General features: G+C 38.9%; 1 protein-coding gene and 1 long non-coding RNA gene across 2 annotated transcripts in view; both read left to right on the top strand.

Annotated features, from left to right (window-relative positions):
• The window catches only part of LOC141361735 (uncharacterized), an 80,947-nt gene that overhangs the window by 43,218 nt on the left and 18,884 nt on the right, over window positions 1-18,845 (top strand). The gene's annotated exons all lie outside the window — the stretch shown is intronic.
• LOC129414807 (uncharacterized) lies at window positions 10,644-11,796 on the top strand. The gene is made up of 3 exons (XR_012367508.1): window positions 10,644-10,849; window positions 11,078-11,188; window positions 11,636-11,796. It is a non-coding gene; the product is annotated as an uncharacterized lncRNA (long non-coding RNA).

The raw sequence follows: 18,845 nt of genomic DNA on the forward strand, positions 1-18,845 counted from the left end.
CATCACTTTTTAGTCCTGTATTCTGGTCTTCATTCTGGTTCTGCTTTGTACACTTTTGGGTTTAAGAAATAAACCATTGCATTTGGATCCGTTGCCTTGTCTTGCTTGCTTCGCCATGACACACAGATGATTATATACAATTCTCTGTTTAGGATGTAAATTAAGACCCCCCAAGAACTGAGGCGCGGTACCAGTAGGGTTGTGCAGTTGATAGATGGACGTACTCCGAACGTAATAGCCTTCTAGATGAAAGTTTACAGCTTAAATTTTGACTAACCATAATAGCATGATTAAACGTAACAGTTTTGTGCAAATAGTCTTACATGATGTGCACTTAAGAAGTTCTGAATTATTTGTTGAATGAAGATCCTCTGCCACACTGGCATTCCATAAACGATTGAAGTCCGCACCATACACGACCGCGGACGTGAAACGTGACAACTGCGTACACGCGGCAAGTGTGCACGGCCAAATGCTAACGAAAGCTAATTTCTTGTACATGTAGCAATTATGCATGTTCAAATCCTTGCAGCCGTTTGTAATAAGAGTTCCTGGAAGTCGATAAAGAGGCCTGATGGTAATGCAGGCACTGAAAATAAAGCACTTATAGAACTGCATGTCCGTAGTCTGAGTAAAAACATGTATATAGTTTTAAAATAGCTTGCCTCATGTATGCAGCCTGTCTGTTATAATGTTTTAAATCCTAGCAGCCGGTGTAATGTGGTTATATGGAAAGTTGATGCATGTTTCGCTATTTACTTGAGGATGCAGAGTAAGTGGATTGTACGCACCTAATTCCAGACAAAGTTCCTTGTAAAGTTATCATTTAGAATCATAACTGCATGATTTTTGGCTTTCCCAGACGAAGATTTCCATCGTGAAACAATCATCACGATTTCTATGATCGTGGCTCTTCGGTGGTACAGTGTCGTTCGGTGGGAGAAGTTCAAAGATGGACGTTTTCCTGGTCTTGTGTCCAAGATAGCCTACAATAGTTTTCTGACAGTGTCAGAAATTCAGCATGATCACCGCACAATGCATTTAAATTAGAAACAAGTTATTTCAGATGCATTCCAATTCTCCAGTCATGTTGGACGTCATTAAAACAGCATGAGACAATTGAAATTAAATAGTTAAACACCACCATATTCGAACATAATCGAACACCACCATATTCAAACATAACACCACTTGAAGAAATATTTAGACATTATTTCCATTGGGTTCCATGTTAAAACAGGAAGGAAATTGTGTTTGTATTCTGTGTTTATAGCTGGTGGCACCACCATTTCGGGCGAAACATACGTTACCAACGTTCAACAGCACTTTAAATTGGGATTACGTGCTGTGATATAAAAGCTAGCAGTCACATTACATCTTCAAACCAGTGTCCAGACATCCGCTGTAGCCTACCCATGCGCATGCTCTGGGTGCCTGCGTCGCAAACAAAGCACAATGCGCTTAAATGGTTCAAACTGATGCAACCTGTCGTGTTCTTAAAGCAGCAAGGCGCGCGTTTTTCAACTGTGAGGTCTACTGCATAACAAACAAACTCAACATGGTGTATAGGCTCAACTTTTGTTGCGACATCCGCAGAATGCACACCGATCAAAACAACGGCAAGCCCTCAGGAATAACACAAATGCACGTTTTAATTGTATTAAATACACCACACAACCTCAGCTCCGTCTCCATATTGCCTATAAGACATAGTCATTGCCATCTTTCGGTTGTAAAAGCATGTACTGTGCACTATCAGCCAATCCAGTATAATGAATAAGAGAGCTTACCGTAGGAGAAGATAATCCAGATAAATAGATGGGATGTTCAACGCGACCGAGCTCGATAAGAAGTTGACTGAGATCTGGAATAAAGTCTCATTTGAAAAGTACAATTAAAAGTTGATGCATTCTCGTACTTTATACATGTGCATAACTGAAGATCTTAAAGCACAAAGCTTTAGATGGAAACATTTATGCTGAACCCCGTGCTCAATAAAATTGACAATATGCATTACTATTGCCATTCGACCACACACACACTTACGATTTGCTCAGCAACAAAATGTGTGCTTGAAAACTTTACGCTGTATGACCAGGATTTATTCTCCAATGATATATTAATGGTGTGTCCTACCATAAGATTTAAAGTTCGAAAATAGCGTATCCCCGTATCCTTAAAGTCTGTAATTAGGGTCAGGTGAGTGAAGATCTAACGTGAATATTTGCATTTGATATGAACAGTTTGCATGAATACTGTTAGGCATTAAGCAACTTGCATTGTAGTACCGTAGCAGGTATAGGACGTTGCAAGACCTGTTACATGAATAAATAGTACCTTATTTTATTGACGTTTTAGGGAAACACTGAAAGGGACAGTTCAGATGAAGCTCGTATACTTTGCGCATTCCTTATTCCAATGAAACAGGCGAACATTAGACCGCGTCATTTGCCTGTTTGCAGCATGTCATGCATTGCATACACGCCGTATTTAATGTGTGAAATTTTCGCGAGCAATAGTCGTTCATCCAAGTCGATTCCATGTCTTTGCTTCACAAAACATTCGCGTACGGTTTAAAACCAATAATAAGCGGAGCATTTGGTATTGTAGATGAAAGACAAAGATCCTGTGATGAGGGAGATAACAAATTCGGCATTCTTCCAAACCCGTGCAGGTGCAGCGCTTCGCCAATCAATGATGATTACTGACATCTGCTGCGGGCGTTCAGAGTCTGCGACAGTCAATATTCATATTACACTTTACAGATCATCCAAATGTTCTTGCACTGTTCATAAAAAGAAACGCCTGTGCGTGGTATCCTTCTCTGTGTACTGCAGTGTTACACACTTAAGGAAGCTTGCAGACTTCCCTATTTAAGTCTTTAACCTTCTGTGAGAGCTCCTCGCGATGTTGCAGGTGAAACGAAACGAGATGAGAAAATCCCAGGAAACCAGTTCGAATGCCCGATAAAATCACTCAACATTTAAATCGGCGTGATTCGGGTAACTAACGCTTTAGTTAGCATTAGCATATGCACTGGACATCGAGCGTGTAAATGCTGGCATCAGTATCTGCGAACGCAAAGACAGGTGAGTACGAGGCTTATATATTCTCAGTATCAGGGGTGATTGATTGCGCCTTGTGAAATGAATGACGTAACATTCGAGTTTCCTGGTAGAACTTGCGCTACGCTACGCTAAAGCTAACATTTCCGCCCGGACCGGATTTTTCAAACTCATTTTTACTTCCTGGTTCTCCATGGCAACGAAATCAGGCGTAATTCGCTACAGGTGCGTGTGGGAGGCAGTGATTATTGGCTGGGCGGTCCCTATGATTGATAGGGACATAAAAGGCAGACTGGAGATGCAGAGAGCGGTGTCGATTTCGGGCGAGTCAACTTCTGCCTTGGGCAGTATAACAAACACCAGCCGCTGAAGAGACCGCAGGCCCCGCTGATCCGGGAACCGCTAGGAAGTAGAGATGCGCGGTTGGCGGTTACAGCCGCGGACTCCGCGGATAATCCGCGGATCGGGCGGATGACGTGACGAAAAATACTATTTTAATTAAATTCGGGCGGGTGGCGGATCGACTGCTTGTTATTAGCTGTGTCCTTCTAAGCATGCGACCTTAAAAGGTGAGTCTTTCAAGGTGGCAGGCTCAGAAGTTTGCGAAGAGAACTAAAATGAGGCGGTCTAGCCTTCTGAGGACCCATAATTTGCGTCACCTGTTGCACGCGCCCCCAGTAGCGCCCACCGCGCCTGTCAGCAATAAACAGCGGAGACATTTCTGACTTATTAAAATAAATATGTAATCAGAAAAATATTAATTTATTTTAGAAAATATGACACATTGATGTAGATTAAACTATTCAACAGTATATCAAATAATCAACCTTAGAAATATACGCAACATAAACCGAATAATATTAACACAAAACATAACTTATAATACTAAAACAGTGACAAGACAAAGTTTTCTAATACACTTTTATTTAATAAAGGTTTTAATTGTTTGGGATAGCCTCGGCTGTTAAGGATCCATTCGTTCTATCATTAACAGCGCGGAGAAATGAAGACGCATTTTGACACAGCTCTTATCAACGCCGGGGAAGGAGGTACGTGGCAAACTCAAAAAATGAGAATTAAAAACAAAGGAAATAGAAGGTCAGAAAAGGGTTGCCTAAGTTTTACAAAGTGGTAAATCAGGATGACACCAGTGCAGACTATGTAATTTGTGCGTTTAATTTAGGCTATTTATTTATTTATTTTTGTCCCATCTGCGCCGATCTTGAGTTCACTGCTGATATTCTAGAGCTTTCTAGTCTCGCGGCTGTCATCAGCAGCGGCTGTCATCAGCAGCACCTTGCATCGCCCGGTCAGCGGATGGCGGGCGGGGTTTTGAAAACTGGTCAGAAATGTTGGTGCGGATGGATGGCGGACGGATGATGAGTTTTGTGATGCGGTTGCGGATAAAATAATAGCCCATCCGCGCATCTCTACTAGGAAGCGGGCGGAAAGAGTGCGGGGCTGGTCTGAGAGAAAAGTTGGTGTGGTTGTTTGTAGGAAGTTGAAGGTTCGTCAGATTTGAAGCATATTGGGCAAACGCTGGGACACTTCCACTGGGCTGAGCTGGAAAGACAGGAAAGTAGCGCTGGAAAGTAGAGCAATACGAACCTGGTAAACTATTGGATTGTTGTTGTGTTGCACGGAGGCTTGGGCGAGTTGTTCTCACGGAGCCGTTTTGATTTGAGGACGCCCTGAAAAAGAAGAAAACAGAGGGACAGAAACAACAGAGCCGTGAGTAACTGTAACCATTGTTGTGTGAGAGATCTGCAATATTAAAGGAGTGTGTGTCTTGCCTTCTTAGCGGCCCCACTCAGTGGAAGGCGGTGGGTGAGCCGGCAATTGAGCGTGTTGGACAGAAGCAACAGAACCGTGAGTAACTGTAAACATTGTTGTGTGAGAAATCTGCAATATTAAAGGAGCGTGTGTTCTGCCTTCTTGGCGGCCCCACCAGTGTGAAGCCAGTGGGCGAGCCAGGAATTGAGCGTGTTGGACAGAAACAACAGAACTGTGAGTAACTGTAAACATTGTTGTGTGAGAGATCTGCAATATTAAAGGAGTGTGTGTCTTGCCTTAGCGGCCCCACTCAGTGGAAGGCGGTGGGTGAGCCGGGAATTGAGCGTGTTGGACAGAAGCAACAGAACCGTGAGTAACTGTAAACATTGTTGTGTGAGAAATCTGCAATATTAAAGGAGCGTGTGTTCTGCCTTCTTGGCGGCCCCACCAGTGTGAAGCCAGTGGGCGAGCCGGGGACCGGGTGTGTCTACAGGCATTGGACATCGAAGCCTTTAGCCCGGTTGGGACATCGTTAGCGTGACCGACAAGGTTGCCTCCCTTATCCAGAGCTGGTCTTGCCTAGAGAGGAGCACGGACCTTAACTCATTCACCGCCAGCCTTTTTGAGAAAAGTTGCCCACCTGCATTTTTGTGATTTTAATAAAATTTACACAAAATTCCTTGCAGGAAAAATTATTTTCTATAAATATATAAACATACAAATTATATCAAATTAAAGAACACACCCTCTGCTTTCAAACAAACAATAAACAAACAAACAAACAAACAAAATGGGGAAAAACTTTCATTATATATTTACTTTTTCTACTTAATTTAACCACTGGAATATGGATATTTCTCTTCAAAAATACAACATTTTGAGCAAAAAGCTTAAAAAATTGCGTTTTTGTAAAGAAATTTATGTTAGAGATCAGACTTAGAAGGACTATCAAACATAAAGGCAGTAAAAAATAATTCATTAAATCTTTTTAACTTCCGTTTTTGATAAATTCGTTTTGGCGCCATCTGGTGGATAAAAGCGGTATTACACTTTCACTTTGAAATTCGTCCAGAAAAGCATATTTATTAGTTAAATATGAACTCATAAATGACGAGATAACTCGTCAATGGCGGTGAATGAGTTAATTATTCACTGGAGTGTGTGCTGAGAGTGATCATTTGACGTGAGTACACTAAGTTTGTATTGTGGTGCCGTGTCCTGCTGTCTGCGCTCCCTCTCAGGGAAACTTGGCTTTCTGTGAAGACCATCGGGAGCCGTTACGCTGACAACCGTCCAGCCAACCTTCCATATGCCACGGCCCGTGTCCTGTAGGAACCCGCGGATGCTGCAACAGAGGTACTGAGAGGGAAATAGTAGGTTGTTCGACGGCCAACGGTAGAGGAGCCGCCACGAGGGGGGACCGGGGGTCCGGAAGCTGTGTATGTGCCGTGTGTGGTTAGAGTGCATTAACAACTGCTAATCCGTCTAGATCTTCGCCTGCCCTAGGAGAAAGGGAAGAGGACGTGTGGGTTCTGTTAGCTGGAATCCACGGACAGCGAGGCGCCGTCACGCCGGCCGCAGCATCAAGAGGAACCCCCGCTCCCGTGCTCTGCTACGCCCGGTGGTGTGGTTATGTATAACCCCTTTCCTCTACCTCCTCCCGTACCATACTAACCATCTCGTATAACCTTAAATGCCCAGAGAGTCTTGTAGACAGAAAATACTTACTGTACAGCGAGCTAAAGCTAAACCTACCCAGCACGTCTTGAATGCCAAAGAGATACCCGTAGAGAGAAAATACCTACTGTGCAGCGAGCTAAAGCTAAACCTACCCAGCACGTCTTGAATGCCAAAGAGATACCCGTAGAGAGAAAATACCTACTGTGCAGCGAGCTAAAGCTAAACCTACCCAGCACGTCTTGAATGCCAAAGAGATACCCGTAGAGAGAAAATACCTACTGCCCAGAGAGTCTTGTAGACAGAAAATACTTACTGTACAGCGAGCTAAAGCTAAACCTACCCAGCACGTCTTGAATGGCAAAGAGATACCCGTAGAGAGAAAATACCTACTGTGCAGCGAGCTAAAGCTAAACCTACACAGCACGTCTTGAATGCCAAAGAGATACCCGTAGAGAGAAAATACCTACTGTGCAGCGAGCTAAAGCTAAACCTACACAGCACGTCTTGAATGCCAAAGAGATACCCGTAGAGAGAAAATACCTACTGTGCAGCGAGCTAAAGCTAAACCTACCCAGCACGTCTTGAATGCCAAAGAGATACCCGTAGAGAGAAAATACCTACTGTGCAGCGGGCTAAAGCTAAACCTACCCAGCACGTCTTGAATGCCAAAGAGATACCCGTAGAGAGAAAATACCTACTGTGCAGCGAGCTAAAGCTAAACCTACCCAGCACGTCTTGAATTCCAAAGATATACCTGTAGAAAGAGAATGCCTACCGTACAGTGAGCTAGAGTTGAACTTACCTCGCACACCTTGAACCTCTAGCGGTACCTGTGAAAAGGAAGATACTTACCGTGTGGTGAAACGAAGGACACTTACCCAGTACGCCCAGAGAAACCTGTAGCAAAAGAAGGATTCAGCGACGGAGACGTCGATACGCCTTAGTCTGATATATACTTATCTTGTGTTTTATTTTTGCCCTCAGGAGGACGAGGCGCGTCGCGAGGAGTCTTTCTGCACAGGAGGTGGGCTGAGGACGAAGGAGCTCCGCCCGGCCCTTGCCCTGTGATTCCTTGGCCCCACAGAATTGACCTCTCCCCTCCAACGTCCAGGCCCCGTAGTGTTCCCCCTGAGGGCGAGATGATATTTTTAGATTCCCTTCCCCGTTCCCTTGGTGCTTTTAAATTAAATTAAATAAAGAGTTGTTTTATTTTTACTTATCTCTCGTTTGTCTGGTCATTGGGGTGCTTTGGGGACCTCCTCGAGGTTAACCTCTGGTAAGAGCGTGACTCACGGAGGCCATGGTCCGCTCGGGCCGTGACACAATGACCTAGCATTCACTAGGGTCATTTTAACTGTCATTGATGATGGGGTGATACATGATGGATCGCCTGGTGAAACACAGAGTCGCAAGATATACATTCCTATCCTCGTGACGTTTATTTGTGTGCAGTCGGCGAAAGGAAGACCATACAACTGGTATAGTACATCCATCAGCTGAAGTTGTAGAAGCATTTTTTATGCACTGTTTGCGACGGAGACCCCGGTGTATAGCGAGGTCGATGAGCAATTCCGAGTGCAGCACAGTGATTGTAGAGTTTGACTTACAGTTGTGATCGTATCTTGGGTTTTAGATTATGTAAATCCGTGGATGAGTAAAAAAGCATATTAAGTCAGAAGGCAAAAAATGGACCTGAGACACTGCATAAAAATCAATAAAAGCATATAAAAACCCACAATGAGCATCAGAAGGTAGAGCATCCTCGTACAATATTAACTTACCCATCCAGATAAGACCCTTATGCCTCGCTTGGGATCGTTTATAGTCCTTCGAAACTCTGTTGAAAAAAAACTGTTATGTGTTGAGTTTAGTGTTAAGTGTTGGTGTCCATTAAAGTCCATTAAAATGAGAAAAATCCTGCAATGTTTTCCTCAAAAAACTTCTCAACTGAACAAAGAAAGACTTCAACATTTTGGATGACATGGTGGTGAGTAAATTATCTGGATTTTTCTTTTAAGAAAATTGACTATTCCTTTAACAGTCAGGGACTACTTTTTTCTAGCGGAAGGAATGCGTTTATTGATTTAACTTCATGAAAGTTGCACTAATAATTTTTTTTTATATAATATTGTGTGGTAACCGTTTTATAAAAGCAATAAGGTACTCGAGGCAAGTGCTGTATATCGTGAATAAGTAATAGCTGAAGGGGTTGCAGGCACTTCGCTTCACGTCGTGCCTAACAATGCCCTTTAGCCATTACTTATTCAAGATACAGCACAGCCTCTCGTACCTTATTGCTTACAGAAAACACAGAGCGCATAAATCCTCTTGGGTGCCGACATTTTTTTTACTCGTCACTTCCATTGGAAACAACTGAAAAACAGTAGGATAAAAGGCTTAGGGGTACCCACTGGGCCTTTAAAGCTCTGAGTTGACCCAAACTAAACGCGCTTCTCCTTCTTGTCTGTTGAGTTAGTTGTTTTTTTCCTATTCTGGGTGAACATTCAAAGGTTCTGACCATATTAACTGAGTGCTCAGTGACATGATATGATTGGCATGACATGCAAATGAGCTATTAAAGTCTGAACACGCTTTTAATTTTTCATCGCTGTGTGTCTCCTACAGTGGAAAGTTTAAATAGTTGTGGTGCTTTATATAGAAATGAGAAAACAAGGAAACAAAAAGGAAAATCATTGAAAAAATTTTTAGGCCATATTTTTAGTGAGCATGTTATATTCATCAGTTGTTGGCCTTAAAGGGGTGGTTCAATGGTATTTCATGCATTCTGACTTATTAACACAGTTATAGATTTGTTTCCTCATGCTAAACGTAGGCAAAGTGTCAAAAAAGCAGTTGGGCGTGTTATAGAGTATTTCTGTGCCGAATGTACTTCGCCAGGGTCCGTACAAGTTTCGGAAAGTTTTTTTCGATTACGGGTCCAGCTGACATTTCAGGGGTTTCTATACGGATCACGTATCTCACCAAACACACCAACAAATTCCCTTTACAAATAGCCCGTGTTTAGGCTGATAACAAAGAAACTCTCGCAAAGTCTCTCTCAGTCAAACATGGCTTTACAGTAAACAAGTAAGGCAGACGATGGGAATAAATTAATGCCATTAATATTATGTGGACCGATTTTTGCATCTCTGATGTACATCTCACTTTGAAATGTGCCTGCTGCACCATGACTGCAGGAACTTCACTAATAAAATCTACTGCTTTTGTCTTCATTAGCTCGCTTTCTGATTGGGTATAATTTCGTGCCACATGACAATTTACAGCGTGCAAGCACGTTTGTCCTTGGGGTTCTCCGCACACTCCGTTTTGCGATTGGAGCAATCTCGATGTGCTTATGAACAGATTCAACAGCCATAAAGTCTGTACTGTATCAGTTATGAGGGCAAAGACAACAGTTTTGCTTTGGCTTCAGAGTAGGACAACATTACGTCATAACATTACTCCAACATTACAAATTAGGTTTTAACATTGTATGTTACTTTTTCTTTACATTGACTTCTTTTAACATGTATTTCAATTTACTTCCTAACCTCATCCTTTATTTTCACATATTTTTAACCAAATTGTTTTTTTTTCACAGTTTTTTGTGTTTTTCTGCTTGCTGATGTTTGGAAGGCAGAAGTGGAGCCTGAAATGGAGGCTTTGATCTCATCTTGTATTGTGTTGCCCTGTTCATTCAAATACCCTGGAAAAATACAGCCTTCTGCTCGAACGCGTGCTATGTGGCATATAAAAGACAAAAAGAATGAATACATCTATCATGAGGATCAAACACATGTCAAAGACAGTTTCAAGGAGCGCACTAGATTGGTTGGTCGACTGGGTGAATTAAACTGCTCATTGGAGATTGATGAAGTCAAAGGTTATGACAACGGCCCATTTTGTTTAAGGGTTGAATTACAGACAGGGACACATTCCTTTGATGACAGTTGTGTTCGGTCAGGGGATCTCTGGATAATCCGTAATTCGTTTGTAATTATAAAACGAAAATACCGGTTTTCTGTTTTTTGTTTCAAAACGAAAAACCAATTAAAAACGTCCCGTTTTTCGTTTTTTGGCGATCATTTTATCGTTATTCCTTTTTTAAACAAAAAATGAAGAATGTCTTTGAACTTCAGTCAATTCGTTTTTCATTTATTGCAAGTGGTGCCCGCTGCAGAGCTAAATGGGCGGAGCTGGAGCTCTAGCGAGGCGGGGCACCCTCGCTGGATCTAGTGGGCGTGGCAGCATCAAGTGCGCAGGCGCAGAAAGAGTTTGTTTAAACTTCCTGTACAGCCTGTATCAAGTAACTTACTCCGGAGTATTGCACGGTAAGAAAACGGTCATTTAAAGATAAACTGAGCTTTAATATGTATATAAAATCTTAATCTTACAATTATCGCTGTCTCGACGTGATTTTCGTGAGTATGTATGTTGAGTTTCGCGTTAAACACTCGATAGCTAATGTGCTAACATTCTCCCGTCCACCACAAGTGGTACGTAGTGTTTTTATTGTAGTTTTTATTTTTTGTATTTAAATATTTGTTTAACCTGCACAGGTGCATCAGACAATACTTTTGCGAGGACAGGATCTTCTGCTGTCTATATCACTGTGCCTACTGTAAATAAACATTTACACGAGCTCTGAAATCATGCAGTTCAACAAAAAGGTGTGTGTGTGTGTGTGTGTGTGTGTGTGTGTGTGTGTGTGTGTGTGTGTGTGTGTGTGTGTGTGTGTGTGTGTGTGTGTGTGTGTGTGTGTGTGTGTGTGTGTGTGTGTGTGTGTATTAAATATTTTAATTATACTGTGTGTGATAAACATCATGTTTGTTGAACCTTTCTGTTTGTGCATGTCATAGTAATTTCTTCCTTGCATTTAAAATTAAAAACATATTGTGAAACCTTTGGGATGTCTGAATTTAAACTACTTTATTTCAGTTGTTATAATAGTTTTTCTACGTAACATTACTTATGACAAGTTAAAAACATGTATATAAATACTCTTTATGTTGTGCTCTTGAGCAAGGTGATTCATCACAGAAGCTGTTTATATGCAATGCACTGTACAAAACATGTAAACAAGACAATGATGCAAATTTATTCTTTCTATGTTTTAGATTTTATCATCATCAAGCATGGTCTCAAGTGCAGACGATCCCACACTTTCACTGCTGTTACTGTACATCAACATTTTTAAAATGTGTAAAAATCCAGCCTCTGGACAACCTCCCATTGGCTGCAGCACCACCTTCATCTCCAGCATCAGCATCCCCACCTTTATGTCTGTACTGATTTTGAGGTACAGCTTTTTCACTTCTTGCTTGTAAACTTTTTTTAATATCTTTAGTGGAGTATTAAGAAAAAACAAAGTACACAGTTGTCACAAATAACCCACTGAGGGTCAGTTAAGTAAACCAAGTACACGTTTTTAACAAAACTGTAAACAAACAGAAAAATGTAACTTCCACAATCCCTAGATGTGACAGCTATATACTGTATTAATTGTATATAGTCTAATTGCATTGTCTATAATTAACAGGGTGCCCCTCTACAGCTAGGAGGAATTGATTGTGGGGTATTTATGTTGATGTCAAGTGGTCTTTTATTTGCTGTACACCTGTCTCTGTGTACTAAACACAGCATTTGTTAATATTGTTTTGTTTTTTGTATGCACTCTATGTTATGACTGTGAGAAAACATAAACAAATGAAAGATTAAGATTTTCGATTGCTATCTTTTGCCAGTCTGACACACCAATAATCATGAAGTGGTGGTGCTCAGTTAATTTAGACATTTCCTCTGACAAAGTATGATATTAATAACTATACTTATGATAAAACCTCCATTCTGTGCATTTCCAGTATGCAGACAATATATATAAATAAAGCAGTGCATGCCTAAAAACATTCTTTATGTTTGTCTCTTCTTACAGTCAAGTCCCACAACTACTCACCCAGGAAGTAACATATGCAGATAACATGAAATTCACTCCACCTGAGTCAGATGTCATGGAGATCACCCAGACACCAGAAGTAGATGTATGTAGCGGGAAAGTTTATGTACTGATTGACTTGTTTAACTTGTTAATGTGTGTATTAACCTTTCCTGTTTCATGAATTTGTTTATGAGCAGTACATCATTTTTAATTATATTATTATTGGAATTCTTATATAGCACACAGGACTCAGCGGTGATGAGAAACATTCAGCTGACCTGTGAGTGGGTAAAGGAGACCACTTGCTGGGAAGATGAGCTGCAAAAGATCTAAAGGATGATGCCCTGTTGGCTATAACAATGTTGGACTTGTTTATAAACACCATGTTTTATGAGGGTGAAAGGAATGAAGAAGAAATGTCGACTCCCTTCCCTTTTATATTTTAGAGAAGAGCAGGAGATATATGAGACAAAAGAGTTATTCATGGGTTTTGTTTACACAAAAAAAAAAACCGTGTTGTGAATCTACAAGTGGGGATAGACTAATGTAAATATTGATTTTTTTTTTATTGGTTTTGTAAAATACCATTAAACGTTTGTGTGAACTGTAAAGTAATGTGTTCTTGAAATAAATGTATAATATTTGTAATTGTATCTTATTATACCATTAAAGTCTTGTGTTCTTGAAATATTCATGATATTATTTTACATCTTCTTATTATAACATTTTATATAGATTTATTTTATGTTAGATGCATATTTTGCTAAATTTGGGTTAATAGAAACCAATAAATCCACTTGTAGGACAGTGGAGTACAACACTTGTAGGACACCTGAGTATGTGACTATTAAATTACATTTATCTTCTATAAAAATGTAGTTGAAGTGAATGCTTCACTAATGTCAAAGCACATTGTATATTCTCTACTGTGGGAAGTCACATGGTTGGTTTTAGACTACTTGTCTGCTTATTTATTAAAAATAGCATAATGCATAGTCTATAGGTTGAATCTATCAAAAGTTACGGACAATATTCCATTTAAATTTGCAATATCATTTTTTACACCATATGCTTTCACATTTACATACAATAATGGCAGATTATGTAACCTAGTCTTATTTATTATTATATAAATGTATTTATTGAATTAATCAGATGATTTGGTAATACAACAAGGTCGTATTAAACATTGGTAAATGCATTAATGGCCTTGTTGTCGCTTTCAGATATTTGCGTCGTGGTTTATGGTAAGCCACAGGAACTAGTGTAAATGTATAAAATTATAATATGACCTTAACATTATAACATTTACAGTAGGTTTTAGTCTTCACTCACCCACTATGCTTGTAAATCATTTAAGGGCATATATGCAAGTGAAAGAGTTGCAATGCAGAGCCCTGCTTCACTGTACTGTTGTACATTTGTATTTAAAGACATAATTTGACATCATCCAATTCCACAAAGTAGAACACAATTCAAAGATGTGGTTTACCATAAACCATGATGTAAATATCTGAAAGTGACAGCAAGGCCCTTTTATGGAGGAAGGAGTGGTTTGCTGCTTTGTCCTGCCAGTGAAAGTTTACTATCTGTGCACCCCTCTTTATTTGTGTCCACTGCAACGTGTGGGTTGTGAACTAATCTAAATGATCGATAAAACTTTACAACAAGGTTGTATTTGTTTAGATTAGTTAATGCATTAGCTAACATGAACTATCAAATATCAATACTTCTACAGCATTTATGAATCTTAGTTCATGTTAATTTCAGCATTTACTAATACATTTATAAAACCAAGCGTTGTAACTGTTAACATTAGTTAATGCATGAACAAAATAACTGTATTGACATTAACTAACATTAACAAGAATTAATACTTGCTGAAAAGCTATATTGTTAATTTTTTTCATGTTAATGCATTTACTAATGTTTAATACGACCTTGTTGTATTACGAAATCATCTGATTAATTCAATAAATAAATACATATAATAATAATAAATAAGACTAGGTTACCTAATCTGCCCTTATTGTATGTAAATGTGAAAGCATATGGTGTAAAAATGATATAGCAAATTTAAATGGAATATTGACTGTAACTTTAAAAAGATTCAACGTTTATTGTGATAGGCTATGCATTATGCTATTTTTAATGAATAAGCAGACAAGTAGTCTAAAACCAACCATGTGACTTCCCACAGTAGAGGATATACAATGTGCTTTGACATTAGTGAAGCACAAGTGTTGTGTACAAGTGTTGTACTTCACTGTCCTACAAGTGGATTTATTGGTTTCTATTAACCCAAATTTAGCAAAATATGCATCTAACATAAAATAAATCTATATAAAATGTTATAATAAGAAGATGTAAAATAATATCATGAATATTTCAAGACAAGACTTTAATGGTATAATAAGATACAATAATAAATATTATACATTTATTTCAAGAACACATTACTTTACAGTTCACACAAACGTTTAATGGTATTTTACAAAACGAATAAAAAAAAAATCAATATTTACATTAGTCTATCCCCACTAGTAGATTCACAAGACAGGGTTTTGTTGTGTAAACAAAACCCACAAATAACTCTTTTGTCTCATATATCTCCTGCTCTTCTCTAAAATATAAAAGGGAAGGGAGTCGACATTTCTTCTTCATTCCTTTCACCCTCATAAAACATGGTGTTTATAAACAAGTCCAACATTGTTATAGCCAACAGGGCATCATCCTTTAGATCTTTTGCAGCTCATCTTCCCAGCAAGTGGTCTCCTTTACCCACTCACAGGTCAGCTGAATGTTTCTCATCACCGCTGAGTCCTGTGTGCTATATAAGAATTCCAATAATAATATAATTAAAAATGATGTACTGCTCATAAACAAATTCATGAAACAGGAAAGGTTAATACACACATTAACAAGTTAAACAAGTCTATCAGTACATAAACATTCCCGCTACATACATATACTTCTGGTGTCTGGGTGATCTCCATGACATCTGACTCAGGTGGAGTGAATTTCATGTTATCTGCATATGTTACTTTCTGGGTGAGTAGTTGTGGGACTTGACTGTAAGAAGAGACAAACATTAGAATGTTTTTAGGCATGCACTGCTTTATTTATATATATTGTCTGCATACTGGAAATGCACAGAATGGAGGTTTTATCATAAGTATACTGCCCTACAAAGGCTAAGTGCAGTAACTACGCAAACACTGAAACCGAGAAAAATGCCCTTAAAGGTATTAACACCAGCCGGTTAAACGTGTAACTGCAATTTTGGCACACACGTTTCTCTGAAATGGGACAAAATTGAACCAGGAGACTTTGTCACAAGACACAACAGATCTCACAAAGCCCATTTCAACCCTTAACTCAATTTTGACCAAATGCGTAGTTACTGCGCTTTGGCTTTGTAGGGCAGTATAGTTATTAATATCATACTTTGTCAGAGGAAACGTTTAAATTAACTGAGCGCCACCACTTCATGATTATTGGTGTGTCAGACTGGCAAAAGATAGCAATCGAACATTTTAATTGTTCATTTTTTATGTTTTCTCACAGTCATAACATAGAGTGCATACAAAAAACAAAACAATACCATCAACATAAATACCCCACAATCAATTCCTCCTAGCTGTAGAGGGGCACCCTGTTAATTATAGACAATACAATTAGACTATATACAATTAATACAGTATAAAGCTGTCACATCTAGGGATTGTTTTTTTTAAGTTAAGTCTTTCTGTTTGTTTACAGTTTTGTTAAAAAGTGTACTTGGTTTACTTCAGTGGATTATTTGTGACAACTGTGTACTTTGTTCTTTCTTAATACTCCACTAAAGATATTTAAACAAGTTTACAAGCAAGAAGTTAAAAAGCTGTACCTCAAAATCAGTACAGACATGTTCCATTGTCGAGGGAAATAAAGGTGGGGATGCTGATGCTGGAGATGAAGGTGGTGCTGCAGCCAATGGGAGGTTGTCCAGAGGCTTGATTTTTACACATTTTAAAATGTTGATGTACAGTAACAGCAGTGAAAGTGTGGGATCGTCTGCACTTGAGACCCTGCTTGATGATGATAAAATCTAAAACATAGAAAGAATAAATTAGCATAATTGTCTTGTTTACATGTTTTGTACAGTGCATTGCATATGAACAGCTTTTGTGATGAATCACCTTGCTCAAGAGCACAACATAAAGAGTATTTATATACATGTTTTTAACTTGTCATAAGTAATGTAACGCAGAAAAACTATTATAACAACTGAAATAAAGTAGTTTAAATTCAGACATCCCAAAGGTTTCACAACACAAGAAAATATTAAATGAACAATATTTTTTTAGTTTTAAATGCAAGGAAGAAATTACTATGACATGCACAAACAGAAAGGTTCAACAAACATGATGTTTATCACACACAGTATAATTAAAATATTTAATTCACACACACATACCTTTTTGTTGAACTGCATGATTTCAGAGCTCGTGTAAATGTTTATTTACAGTAGGCACAGTGATATAGACAGCAGAAGATCCTGTCCTCGTAAAAGTATTGTCTGATGCACCTGTGCAGGTTAAACAAATATTTAAATACAAAAAAATAAAAACTACAATAAAAACACTACGTACCACTTGTGGTGGACGGGAGAATGTTAGCACATTAGCTATCTAGTGTTTAACGCGAAACTCAACATACTCCCGAAAATTACGTCGAGACAGCGATAATTGTAAGATTAAGATTTTATATACATATTAAAGCTCAGTTTATCTTTAAATTACCGTTTTCTTACCGTGCAATACTCCGGAGTACTTGATACAGCCTGTACAGTAAGTTTAAACAAACTCTATCTGCGCCTGCGCACTTGATGCTGCCACGCCCACTAGATCCAGCGAGGTTGCCCCGCCTCGCTAGAGCTCCAGCTCCGCCCATTTGGCTCTGCAGCGGGCACCACTTGCAATAAACGAAAAACGAATTGACTGAAGTTCAAAGACACTCTTCATTTTTTATTAAAAAAGGAATAACGATAAAATGATCGCCAAAAAACGAAAAACTGGACGTTTTTAATTGGTTTTTCGTTTTTTTATTCTGACACCAAAAACCGTTATTTGGTTTTTCGTTTTGAAACAAAAAAACAGAAAACCGGTATTTTCGTTTTATAATTACAAACGAATTACGGATTATCCAGAGATCCCCTGACCCGGAAGTTCAAAGACACTCTTCATTTTTTATTAAAAAAGGAATAACGATAAAATGATCGCCAAAAAACGAAGAACGGGACGTTTTTAATTGGTTTTTCGTTTTTTGATTCTGACACCAAAAAACGTTATTTGGTTTTTCGTTTTGAAACAAAAAACAGAAAACCGGTATTTTCGTTTTATAATTACAAACGAATTACGGATTATCCAGAGATCCCCTGACCGTACAGACTCACTTTCAGTTCTGCAAAGTTTAGAAAGTGGATCATCTTTAGCCAGACAAGATATTTTAAACGAAACATTACAGAAGGTATATAACATAAAGCGCTTAGGGGTAAAAGTAAGGTTTTTGTGGGTTCCAGCCCATATTGGAGTAAAGGGAAACGAGGAAGTTGATAAACTGGCAAGGGAAGCATTACAAGATCCCGAAATCAACATCAGATTGCAGCTAAGTAAAGCGGAAATAAAGGGGGTAATTGGGAATGAAGTGAAAAAGAGTTGGCAGAGATTATGGGACAATGAAATAAGAGGAAGACATCTATATAGTATACAAAGAAAAGTGGGGGTGGAAAGAACGATGATAAATAACAGGAAAATGATGTAATAATAACAAGGTTACGAATTGGGCATTCGGCACTAAATCAAAGTCTATATAAAATAGGTAAACATGAAACAGGTAATTGTGATAAATGTGGATATCCAGAGACAGTAAAGCATGTATTACTAGAATGTATAGCATACAACAGAGAAAGAATTGAACTGGTTCAGTTACTAAAGAATGGGAGTGTAAGTAGTCTTTCACTCAAGGAAATATTAGGAGAAGGAACAAATTATAAAATACGTGAGGAGTTATTAAAATATTTAAAGGATACAGAACTGGTAAAAAAGATATAGAGTTAATCATTAAATATCTTTAAATAAATTAATTTTTCTTTTCCTGTTTTTTTTTTCATCACCAAATGTATTCAACCTAGTAGTGCTCCATACTCCAATCCAGTAGGTGGCGGTAAATGCACCTTAAGTTGGTTTGCCACCCGCCATTTAAACAACAAAAGAAGAAGAAGAAGAAGAAGGATTATCCAGAGATCCCCTGGACGTACATTGAGAATGCAATTGGTCGAGCCCGGTCGAGTTCGAAAAAATAAAATGGCGGCCAAGGACGCGACTGGACCACAAATTCTGTGTAAATAA

Source organism: Misgurnus anguillicaudatus, chromosome 24 (assembly GCF_027580225.2).
Source record: "Misgurnus anguillicaudatus chromosome 24, ASM2758022v2, whole genome shotgun sequence".
NCBI classification, from domain to species: Eukaryota; Metazoa; Chordata; class Actinopteri; order Cypriniformes; family Cobitidae; genus Misgurnus; species Misgurnus anguillicaudatus.